Here is a 13,325-nt window from a genome sequence, read left to right on the forward strand (position 1 = left end):
CCTATGGAGAAACAAGGAGGGGTTTGAAAACAAGCAATGGCTTCTCTTCCCCTCCTCTGGTCACTCATGATTTTCCGAAGAGCGTACACAAATATAAGAACGAGGTACAATGCTCGGATAGTAAACCCTTTGTGCATGCTCTACTGTCTACTTGGAGAATCTTCTATCTCAGCATCACTTTCCAGCCCTATTCTCATTGCCCTAAAGCATTACTAGTGATTGATCTATTTTTGAATGAGATCAATGCTTGAGCTCCATGGCTCTTTGGGTAAAATTCCCGGTATCCAGAATTCAAGCAACCAGGAATTCCAAGCAACCATCGATCAAAAAAATTGAGAGCAAACAAATAAATAGATAAAAGAAATAAGAACAAATGAAAGTTCAAAATTGTAAAAGTAAACGTTCTCTGAAGCAACAGCCAACTTCTTGTTGAAGATGGGAGCAAACATTCAGCCAGCGGAACGCCACGGTCGTGCTCTGCTTGCAGCAGCTGTTTTTTTAAAAGTGTGGAACGCTGCGTGTCAGCCTTGTGCAGGGGCTACGCTAATCTTCTCTGTATCCTTCCCATTTTTTAGTACATGGGCTGCTGAAGCGAGCAGCTGTTTGAATAAAGTTTCAATAAAGTTGCATTTGAATAACATGGTGGCGCGCAGGATGAAGAGCCGGACGACGCCGCTCACTTCTGGGGCGACTCTCCAAAAGTGTGCCCCTATTCCTGCCTAGTTAGAGTCTTTATTTTTATGAGTATATTATTGAAGATATTAGCAAGGCTTTATCTGCAAACTTGGTGGAGGAGGGTTAATTATGACTCTGGCACAGTTAGCACAGCAGTTAACACAATGCTGTTACCGTGCCTGCGACAGGAGTTCGAATTTAAATTTAAATTTTGTAAGTTACAGGAATTACCTGATTAAAGTGAACTTTACATAGTTAAGGACTACAATGTGATTTTTTTTTTCAAATTGCATTTTGCACTGTCTTTTGTCTTTTAAGCTGTTCATTCTTAGTGCCCGTGTATTAGTCCATAGATTCTCAAGGTGGGGCATGGGAATATTTTGGGAAATAATTAAAAAGTTGGTTTGAAAAAATAAACTCGTTATGTTGGTGTGAAAGATGTGACATGGCAACACTGTCAGTGGAGAACAATTGTGGTAACTTCCAAGTAAAATCACTTTGTTCTTTATATTTTCTTAATGTGTTTTTGTTCTTCTGAGGTTTCTCTGTTGTTTCTCATATTTTAACTGTTGTTTTCCTTGGTTAACATTATAATTATATTTTTTCTGACCCATCTTTTTATCATCCATTCCAAACTATCTCCGTGGCGACGAGGATTCCAAATTATCTCAACAATCATGTCTCCGTACATACCCCTTTACTTTTCCAGTTCAGTAGTGAGTGAGACCTGTATCTGTATGTATCTTTGTGTACTAGGGTATTGATGGGGGTGGGGGGGGGGGTCCACCCCAGGCAACAGCCTGAGGGGGATGCCAAAATTGTAAAAATATAGGGACCCCAGAAAGTAAAGCACGAGGCTAGTGAAGTTTCAATGCACTTTCTGCAAAAAAAATGTCAGAAACCACGCTAGCATTTTTTTTTAAGTCAGTATTTTTCCTTTGATTCAATCATTATTTTTATTACATTTTTCATTTCTAAGACATAATAAAATATTGATTAATCTGTTTCAGGGAGCTCGCACTGTTGTATTAATCTGTTTCAAGGAACTTGCGTTGTTGTTTATTCAAAATGAGCAGACCCAGCAAGCAAAAGGTTTGTCAATATTCAGTGGAGTTCTTGAAGTTTGGGTTTATACCTGCTGTACACCACGAACATGCACCTTCTTGCTTATTATGGCAACAGACTTTGACAAATGAATCGATGAAAGCAGGCCGTCTTGAAGTTAATTTGAGGGTAAAACATCCTAACCATGTCAATTCGAAATTAGAATATTTTAAATCACTGAAAGAGAAGTTTGAAAATAGACCAAAAATCACTTCATTATTCGCTGCACAAACTACTGCCCCGAATTGTACCCTTGAATCTAGTTATGAAATGATTCTGCTGATGGCAAAACTGATTAATCCTGCAATATCATTGTTTCTCAAAACAGATCTGTAAAAGGATAACGATGTCCGAGCAATGCCATTGAATAATAGCACTGTTTGATCTCCTCAGCGAGTTTTTGAAGGACGTCTGAAATGAAGCTTTTTCTAACAACAGATAGCAAAGTTTATGTGAGTTACCTGACGGACATTTTTGGGAAACTAAGTACAATGAACAAGCAACTCCAAGTAGCAAATATGATACTCGTTGATGCAAAAACAAAGATATTTGGATTCATGACACTTCTAGAATTATGCCAAAGGAATATTTCTGCAAGAAATTTCAGTAAATTCTATTTGTTGACTAAGTGTGAGGTAACTAATGCTGCTACAAACATCATTGTAAATGTTGGCTACTGACTTCAACGATAGATTTTGTGATTTAAAGGCAATGGATTTTCCCTCTTGGTTAACTCAGCCATTGCTGGTGGACTTACCAGTGCATTACCAAGAGGAGTTATCTGAATTGCAACATGATGAATCTGTGAAAACTCTGTTCAAAGTGAACGTGGCTGTCTAACAAGATCAAAAAGAAATACCCAAACTCAATTACTTTAGCAAGGGAACTAGTGATCCATTTTCCATCGTCTTATTTAGTAGAATGTGGCTTCAGTGGTTAGTGATTTGCTACAAGCTAAGAGAAACTGGCTGGAAATTACAAAATGTGATGATTTAAGGTTGAAACTAACATAATTAGTCCCTTGAATAAAACAAATCTGCAGCCAGCATCAGGGGCAAGGTTCCCACTGAAGTGAGGACAATTGTTGAATGTGTGTTGAGATGGTCAACATATTGAAGTAGTAGTTGAATATTAAATATATGTTCAAGTATATTCACGATGTTAATTGCATTGAAATGCACTTGTATGAAATGATTTAATTAAAACTTATTATAAATATATAACTTTTTCCGCTAATGGTAGGTGTTGGTCACTATCAGTAGCCCCAATAATGACTTGAACAAAGACTGAGGGGAACAATAGGCTTTATTGTGCTAGAGACTGCTGGCCCGGGTCCAAGGCTAGGATTGAGTGGGAAGGAGAGGAACTCGACCTTTATGGCCCGGGGTCACATGGGTAGGACTAAGGGAGGAGCCAAGGTTGAAGGACACCTGGAGGGAGGGGCAGCACCACATACAATCATATCACTACATTCACCCCCACCCTTTTAAAAAATGGAACCCACTGTCAAACAATCAACAACTGGGGGTGATAACAACCAATTTAACAGCAACAATACAGTAGCACAACAGCTGCAGTATAATCACATCATACAAAGGGCGGGAGAAGCAGACACCCCCCATCAGCTAGAGGTTGAGCTGCACAGGCAGCCTCCTCTTCTGCCAGATCGCTGTGGGACTGGCATGTCCGTACGGTGCTCCTCCAGAAAGGGGACTGACAGGGGAGCGTCCACTGCAGGGACTGTCTGAAAAGGGGTGTCAGCGGTGGACTCCCGGAGTGCTGGGGAGTTGAATGGGGGATAGATGCCTGGATGTCCAGCTGCAAGGCAGGAAACTCAGGCTCCAGGGTCGTGCTCTGATGCAGCACAATAGGGTCTGTGGCCTGGTCAGTAGTCGGCAAGGTGGTCTCATGGTCTCTAACCCTTGCCAGGTCTCATTTTGGCACAGTGTCCTTGTGGCCATCCGGGTACCTCACAAATGTTTATTGAGGGTTTGCATGTCTGAGGTGCACCACTTCAACCAGTGGGTCCCACTTATGGTTCCTGATGTACTTCCGAAGCAGGACCGGCCCTGGGGTGGTCAGCCAGGGAGGGATGGAGGAACCATTTGCCAATCTCCTAGGAAAAGCAAAGAGGCGTTCATATGGTGTTAGCAGTGGTGCATAGTAAAGACCGGATGGGGTGGAGGGCTTCGGGCAAGACGTCCTGCCAGTGGGACAATGGCAAGTCTTTAGATCCAAGGGCTAGGAGTGCTGTCTTCCAGATGGTAACATTCTCCCTTTCCACCTGGCCATTACCTCTGGGGTTATAGCTGGTGATCCTGCTGGTGGGTATGCCTCTGGCCAAAAAAGTACTGTCGCAGCTCCTCACTCATGAACGAGGTGCCCCAATCACTATGAATATAATCGGGGTACCTGAACAGAGTGAAGATGCTGCTCTGGTACTTGATGACAGTAGCTGAGGTCATATCCGGGCAGGGAATTGCAAAGGGGAAGCTGGAAAATTCGTTCACCACCGTCAGGAAGTAGGCGTTCCTATTTGTGGTCAGGAGAGGGCCCTTGAAATCTACGCTGAGTCGTTCAAAAGGATGGGGGGCCTTGATAAGGTGTGCCCTTTCTGGCCGGTAGAACTGAGGTTTACACTTGGCGCAGATTTGGCAGCGCCTGGTTGTTGTCCGGACATCCTCTATGGAGTACGGGAGGTTTTGTCTCTTGACGAAATGGTACAATCTCGTGACTCTGGGGTGACATAGGTGGTCATACAGGATCTGGACATGGTCGAGATGTGCACTGGTGCACGTCCCTTGGGATAGGGCATCCAGGGGGGGTCATTGAGCTTACCCGGCTGGTACAAGATGTCATAGTTGTAGGTGGACAATTCAATCCTCCACCTCAGAATCTTGTCATTCTTGATTTTACCCCGTTGTTTGGCACTGAACATGAAGGCTACTGCCCTCTGGTCAGTCACCAGCAAGGTAGTGCCGCCAGTGGTGCACCGCCTCAACAATAGCTTGAGCCTCTTCCCGATGGAGGAGTGCCGGAGTTCGGGACCTTGCAGGGTGCGGGAAAAAATGCTACTGGCCTGCTTGCCTGGTTTATTGTGGCGGCCAGTGCGACATCGAAGGCATCACTCTCCATCTGAAAGGGGACGGATTCATCCACAGCATGCATCGTGGCATTAGCGATGTCTCCTTGAATTTGTTCAAATCAACCTGCACCTCTGCCGATAATGGGAAGGTGGTCCTATGAATTAGGGGGTGGTCCTTATTGATGTAGCTGGGCACCTATTATGCATAATATGAAAACAGCCCCAGGCACCTCTTAAGCACCTTCAGGGTATTTGGGACAGGGAGCTCCATGAGCGAGGTCGCATGTGGTCTGGGTCGGGGGTAATGACACCATGAGCCACGACGCATCTAAGAAGGGTCAGACGCTTCGTGTTGAACACGCATTTGTCCTTGTTGTACATCAAGTTGAGGGACTTGGTCGTATGCAAGAACTTTGCGAGATTCGCGTCGTAGCCCTGCTGGTCATGGCCGCAAATGGTGACATTGGCGAGGTAGGGGAACATCACCGTCAGCCTGTGTTCCTCCACTATCCAGTCCGTCACTCTCTGAAAGGCAAAAACACCATTAGTAACCCTGAAAGGCACCTGCAGGAAGTGAAAAAGCTTCCCGTCCGCCTCAAAGCCTGTACAGATTCGATCGGCTGGATGGAGGGGGAGTTGGTGGTTGGCCGACTTAAGGTCAATGGTTGAAAAAATTCTGTACTTAGTGACCTTATTGACCAAGTCGACTATCTGGGCTAGCGGGTACACATCCAATTGGGTGAAGCGGTTGATTGTCTGACTATAATCAATTACCATCCAGGGCTTACCCGCACCTCTGACCACCAGGACCTGTGACCTCTAGGGGCTGGTGCTAGGGGTTATGATCCCCTCCGCCAGGAGTAATTGAATCTCAGCCCAGATGAACTGCATGTCCTCCGAACGATAGCGCTTATTCTTGGTGGTGATTGATTTACAATCTGGAGTGAAGTTCGCGAACAGTGCTGGGGGGGCACCCGTAGCGTAGGGAGGTTGCAGGACGGTGCTGGAGACTGGGTACTGAGTCCGCAGGACAGTGCCGGTGGCTAAATGCTGGGATCACGAGGCAGTGCCGGGGACTGGTGGCTGTGGACAGTCAACAGTGGTTGAGGGCCCCCGAACGCCATCGTCACGCTCCTGAACTGACTCTGAAAGTTGAGGCCCAGGTTGATCGGCGCACAGAGGCGAGGCATGATTAACAATACAAAATCGTTATAACACTCCCACCCTCCCCCCCCACCATCTGCGATGTTATGCAATACCCCTGGATACTGGTCTGTTGGTCCCTTGCAGCCATTGAAACCATCCCGGTCATGGATCGGACCAGGATGGCCAGTCTCTGGACCCCATTGGGGTGCACAAAACTTTCTGTGCTGCCACTATTGAAAAGACAGTTCATTTTATGCCCATTCACCTCGATCCGCATCATGGAGTTTGAGATCAGGTGAGGTCTGGATTGATTCAGAGTGACCGATGCCAGGATAGGCATCCCTTCATAGTTGTCATCAGTGGGGAGGCCTTCCCAAGATGGCGACCTCCATGTTGACCACGCAGGGTTCGATGAAGAAGGTGGAAGTGGAGTCGTGGCGGTTGGAAGTGATGTCATCAGGGTGGTGGGCCGAGGTGCTGAGGTTGGGAGTAATGGCCAATAGATGGCGCTCCCCTTACTGCACACACAGTCAGCACCAGAAGCTCCTCAGGAATGCATGCCGTGCTGCTCCCGGACTGCTGTCGGAACCTGCAGACCTTCTAGTAATGGCCCCTCTTCCTGCAGCCCAATCACATAGCCCTCCTCGCGGGGCAGAGGCGTTGCAAATGCTTGGACTGCGCACAGAAGTTGCATCTCGACGATGCCATTGGCGTGATTGCAGCCGTGGTCGGGTTGGTAGCGCCCAACGCAGAGTCCCAGGCTGAAAGCCCTCATGGTGGAATATACGGAGATGGCCCGCTTCTGTCCACAATTGATACCGCGTGGTGCTGGGCCAAGTCTAAGGTACTAATTAAGTCGATAGCCTTTTTGAGTGGGAGCGGGTCCTCCCTGAGGAGTCATTGCCGGATATAATCTCACCTCAGGTCTGACACGCAGGCGTCTCAAATCAGTTCTTCCATGCACTGGGTTAGGGATATAGTGGCCATGGGTTCCCCCAAAGAGTCTTTTCCCAGTGTGACCAGGGACCAGACGAACTCTTCAGTGACTCACCAGGCTGTTGCTTTCAGAAGGCCAGTAGGTAACGGGAGTAGATCATGTTCACTTTAGTCTTGTACAGAGCCTGCAGCTCAGCCATCACCTCGCTGTAGGTCGCACGGCCTTGGATGGTCAGGAAGGCCCCCTGGCCGATTCATGCTTGAAGGATTTTTAAATTTTTCTCATCAGAGTTGACCACCTCAGCAGCAGCTTCGAGGAAGTTGTTAAAGCAGTGCATCCACTGCTCGAAGAGCAGTGAAGCACCTGGGAATTGGGGGTCAACTTCTACCCATTCTGGGTGCAGCAATTTCTCCATTACCAGAGATCTCCAAAATCTAGTACAATAAATTGTTGGGCGCTATTAGTAGCCCCAATAATGACTCGGACAAAGACTGAGGGGAACAATAGGCTTTATTGTACTTGAGTCTGCTGGTCCTGGACCAAGGCTAGGAATGAGCAGGAAGGAGAGGGACTCGACCTTTATGGCCCGGGGTCACATGGGCAGGACTAAGGGAGGAGCCAAGGTAGAAGGACACCCGGAGGGAGGGCCAGCCAGCACATACAATCATATCACTACAGTGGGGTGTACATTTTTTTGAAAAATTAAAGTGGGGCCTAAAGCAAAAAAGGTTGAGAACCACTGAGTTAGGAATTGTAAGAGTGTGTCTCAGGCAACCAGAAAATATGCATATCCGGCATCTGCAATCCCCACAGCTGCTGTATATTTCTGTTTCCTATCCTAACTAGCCAATCTCTTGTCTTTCTTAAGGAGCAGGATTATTCCTTTGATCCTGATCCTCTATTCAAAGAAAATAGCAGGAAAAGGCCTTTCAGTCCTTTGACCAATGCTCCACCATTCAATACGATCATGTGACCTCTATCCTGCCAACCCTCCATACCTCTTGATCTCTGTAGCCATAAGGGCCATATCCAGTTCCCTTTTTAATATATCTAACGAAATGGCCTTGTGACAGCGTATTTAGAGGTGTTTTTGGAAGGATTATTAGAGCAGGTTGCACATAAACATATTAAAACACAGAATTTTTGGAGGACATTTGCAGAATGCTTTTTACAAAAAGAGCAACCAAGTTGCAGCATACAGCTTGCCTGGGAGAGCATGTGATCTTTGCAGGCAGAGGCAGAGAGAGAGGAGACAGAAATCAGTTCCAGAAGGACAAAGCTGGCAAACCTTTGGAAAGCTGCCTGGTCAAAGGAGAAGACTGGCGGTGTGAAAGGTGACCTGAAAGTTGGAGGATCATCTGGAGAACCCTGAAGGGGGCAAGTTTCGTCAGCAAGACTTGATTGAGAAGGAATCAGTTGTGGATGTCCTGGAAAAGAAATTTCTCTGAAAGCCAGCAAGAACCCTCCTGAGTGGTAACCATTTGCCTCTTAAGCACCAAAGACTGGTGAACTTTGTTAATGCTAGCTTCTGTGCACAGTACAAGAATTACCTGCAACCAGTGAGATTGGATTGTGATCCAAAGAACTTTCCTAATCTTAAATAAACATTACACCCAACTGCGCTTAGTATTAGAGGGGGGATTAAGTAGATTAAGTAATAAGTTAAAGTTTAATTCTGTTTTCTCGTTCAAATATAATTAAAAACTACTTTTGTTTAAGTAACTCTGTGTTGTGGTGCATATCTATTGTTGCTGGTTTTTGGGGTCCTCTGGACTCCGTAACAGCTCAGCAACTTTCTCTGCCAGGGAGTACTACAAGCTCACAACTCTTTGAGTGAAGACGTTTCTCCTCATCTCAGTCCAATTTTACATCCCGTACCCTTCAACTGTATTCCCTTGTTCTGTACTTCCCCAACATCAGGAACTTAATTCCTGCATCTAATATATCTAGTCCTGTCAGAATTTTGTATTTCTCAATGAGATCCCCTCTCATTTTTAGAAATTCCAATGACTATAACCCTTGTCTATCCAATCTTTGTTCATATGTCAATCCCTGCCATACCAGAATCTGTCTCCTGAATCTTTGCTGCACTCCTTCATTGAGATGTTTTGCATTACAATCTCCTTGATTCCTTGAGTGCCCAGAAATTTATTGAACTCTATTTTGAATGAACGCAGCAAGTGACCCTCTGGAGCATGCAATTTTGTCATCACCACCTTCGGAATAAAGGTATTTCTCTTCATCTCAAACTTAATGTGAGGCTTACCCCTTAATTAGTAACTGTGCCTCGGGTCAGAGACTTCTTAACGAGGAGAAGCGTCGTCCCACCAACTAACTTAAGAAGTTTATGCAAAAATGGTAGCTTATGTTCAACTCTTGTTCCACATTAAAAAAAAATCAGACACAGGCACTTCCAGTCCTTCAAGGAAACAAATCATCCTTGTTACCAAGGAACCAATTAAGTAAACAGAGGGAGAGAAATGTGCAGGGTCAGAACAGCTTTCATTAATTTTGGAGCAGAGGAGACTGTCGGGAGTTTTAAGTGAAGGATCTCAAATGATGGGATGAAGAGGACGATATACTGTAGACATGGACTAGACAAGAGTTATACTAATTGTGATAGTACAGATCTATCACCAATGTACATAGTGTATATAGTTACAGTATCTAGACTGTGCTTACAGCGATTGGCTGAGAGCTAAGCCACACCTATTGTTTGGGCCTTAAAGGGTTGTGTCCCTAGCCAGGTCGGATCATTCCGGACTGGTCGGCCACCTGTGAAGAGCTCCGGTCTTTTGCTAATAAAAGCCTTGGTTTGGATCAACAAGTCTTTGGTTCTTTCGACGAGCTCTACACTAATACAGGGCTTTTATTAACAGACTCGAGCCACCACTAAACTGGCCAGTGGGAAAGCATCTCCATCTGTTTTACCAGTCGGGTTGAGAATCTCTACAGCCATAGCAGTCAGTATAATACGCTCCCCCCCTCCCCTATTACATCATCACAGAGGAAGAAGCAATTTCCATCACCAGAGAGGACACTGATGAGGAAGTAGAGATGAAATTAATAGGATAAAGGAACAGGAGTTTTAATTTAAAAAAAATTTAGACATGCAGCCCAATAACAGCCGCTTTCGGCCCACGAGCCCGCGCCGTCCAATTAACCTACAACCCCTGAACGGTTTGAAGGGTGCGAGGAAACTGGAGCACCCTGTCGAGACCCAGGCAGACATGGGGAGAGCGTACAAACTCCTTGCACACAATGTCGGATTCGAACCCGGGCCGCTAGTGCTGTGATAACATGGTGCTAACTGCTACGCAAACCGTGCTGCCAACCAAGTTGAGCGAAGGTTTTCTCTATATTTATGGAGTAGTGCAGGTCTTCAACCCATTGTCCAAAAGTGTGGTGGAAACCGAGGTGCTCAGCACCTTTGGGAAGTATTCGACGGTGCCATCTGACTTGACATGATCTGCAGGGTGACCATCCAAGGGGAGGAAGCGGGTTTAGTTTCTTTGCAGCATGTTGGGGCCTTGTGGGCTGAATGACCTCCTTCGAACCTGTGAATTCCAGTGATCCAAGTGTTTTGGTGGTGATGGGATCTTTTAAGTCCTGAGAGCCTCGTTTCGATGACTGGGATTGCACCACAATTCGACAGGTTGAGGCCCCTGCCTTTTAGCTTCTGTTTGTTCTTGAAAAGAGGCGTGTAAGCTGCAGGGAGGCTTTGATTTCACTGATAGGGACCGGAGTGTGAAGGAAGGCCTTGGATGTGGAGCAGGTGTCGACGGATCAGTAAGTCATGTGTAGACAAACTCACCATCCAGTGGCACTGACCCATCTTACCGTGACCCCTCTCCGTTTGATATGGAGAACACTTTAAAACGACACTGATATTATAGCTCATTTTAACAGAACTGACGTAATATATATGCAATATTATACCAGGCTGCCGATGTGCGGAAGGAAAGTAACACTGGAAAGCAGGAATCACAGGTCTCTGGTTTTAAGTGTTGCTCTGCCAAACATCTAACTTTGACCAGAATGTCCTTCAAAGTCCATAATAATTGCACCATCCAAACATCACTTTTTTTTCCCCTCAAACTAACTGCAAATGTGAATATTTAATTAACTGTCCTTTTATATTTATTACATATTCTCTGCTGTATGACACCTTCTGGTAATTTAATTTATACTATTTTAGTTGATATATCAACAAGTAAGAATCTTGGTGCATCAGTACTTGTGAAAAATCTCATATAATGTCATAATCTAAGAAAGCAGCCATCCTTTTTTAAGCACCTGTATTGTACAATACTGTTTTGAGATTTTCAAAATCACTCTGATGGTGTGAATCTACCTGTGCTGACTGACTGAACAGACTTGGACTTTTTAGTCTCACTGATGTAGTTTTAAAACTCTCCAACTGCCTGTTATTTCCACAGTTGGTACCTACTGAGTAACTGAGGTTGCATGCCCCTATTCCAATACCTTTACACATTCGATGCGTGCTTAGCCCACTTCACTACTCGTTATACACCCATGAATGTGTGGCCAGGTACAATTCCAATGCTATCTACAAGTTTGCCAATGACACCGTAGTTGTCAGCAGAATCGCAAATGGCAACGAGGAAGCGTACAGGAGCGAGATAGATCAGCTCTTTCAGTGGTGTATCACCAACAACCTTGAGTTCAATGTTAGAAAAACCAAGGAGATGATTGTGGGCTTCAGGAGGAGGTCAGAGGAATACGACCCAGTCCTCATCCAGGGCTCAGTAGTGGAAAGGATTAGTAACTTCAAATTCCTGGGTGTCAACATCTCCGAGGATCTGCCCTGGAGCCTCCTTGTTGATGCAATCGTGAAGAAGGCTTGCCAGTGGCTTTAATTTATGAGGTGTTTGAGGAGATGCAGTAAGTTGCCGAAGACTCTCGAAAACTCCTGTCATTCATCTGAAATTCGGAAAACTGAAAAGCTCCGAAAACCGACATTTTTGCCATGGATGTCATCTGCACACCAAAGGTCGTGTTTGGTGCCAAACATGACCCCACGTGACCCATGCTCAACTCACGCTTGAATATCCCATGTCAGTCTGTGTTGGTAATTAGTGGAATCCTTATTTTATAGATATCAGTGGAAAAAAAAACAGTTCAGGGCTTCTGATTTGCCGTATACGTACACCCAATTCTTCGTAGATGGTCTGACTCAAGGATACTCCCCAGCCCAGTGCTGCCGCCACCCCAACCTCATCCACAGAACCATAGAATGTTACAGGACACAAAACCGGCCATTCAGCCCTTTGTCTGTGCTGAACATTATTCCACTAGTCCCCTCGTCCATTGCCGCCACTAACACCCCTGTCCAATGCCGCCACAATACCCCAGTCTAGTGCCACCGCCATAACCTCCCATGTCCAGACACCCTTCTAGTTGGAGTTTATCTTTGTTTTGCGTGAATCTGAAATCAGCGCAATGACTTAATGACTTATTATTCTATTATCCAAAAAATTCTGAATTCCAAAATTCCAAGATTCTGTACCTGTACATATGTACCTTGGAGAGCATATTCTGGCTGCTTGCATCATTGTCTGGTATTGACACAGCAACCTTCAAGACAAGAAAAAATACCGGAGGATTGTTAACTCAGCCTGCGACATCTCAGGCATCAGACTTCACTCCATCGAGGACATCTACATGAGGCAGTGTCTTATAAAAGCAGCCTCTATTCTCAAAGTCCCCCCCCCCCCCCCCCCCCACAACCACCCAGGTCACACCCTCTTCACTCTTCTACCATCAGGAAAAAGACGAGCACTCAGCGACACAAGGACAGCATCTTCCCCACTGCCATCAGATTCTTGAATTATTAATGAACCAAAGACACTGCCTGACTTTTCGTGCAACATTATTTTTACTTTTTTATATTAATGTTGTAAGATGGTTATAATATGAATGTTTGCACTATGATTCCTGCTGCAAAACACTGCATTTCCTGACTTGTCATGGCAATAAATTCTGATTCTATTTCTGAGTCTGAATACCAGAAGGGTGTGCTCCTTAGATTTTTGCTACATTTCAGTCCCATGCTCCTGGACTTTGGTTACCCTGTGAGGAGGGGGTTGGGTTGCTCAGAGGATCTCCTGGTCAGTTTTCTCCTGGGCCTAGCCAAGATAGTTATTCATGGTTCTAGGCAGCAGGCTGTCGAGGGTTCAGCATGGCCAGGGTTACATCCATGCCTGGGTGTCCCTGGGCAATGGAAATAATTTCCATGGGTATAATGGGGGATTTCAGGGCCAGGTGCATGTCACAGGGGCTCAGGTGTGTTCTGGACAGTGATCACTGTCTTATAGAGTCATAAGGCCATCAGCAAATCTGCCCATGCCGACCAAA

At 45.6% G+C, this 13,325-nt stretch overlaps 1 pseudogene; it reads right to left on the minus strand.

The window, feature by feature from the left end:
- Positions 1 to 500: 500 nt before the first annotated feature.
- On the minus strand, positions 501 to 600 carry LOC138759709 (U6 spliceosomal RNA; annotated as a pseudogene).
- Positions 601 to 13,325: the final 12,725 nt, after the last annotated feature.

The sequence above is a fragment of the Narcine bancroftii genome, chromosome 3 (genome assembly GCF_036971445.1).
Source record: "Narcine bancroftii isolate sNarBan1 chromosome 3, sNarBan1.hap1, whole genome shotgun sequence".
Taxonomy (NCBI): domain Eukaryota; kingdom Metazoa; phylum Chordata; class Chondrichthyes; order Torpediniformes; family Narcinidae; genus Narcine; species Narcine bancroftii.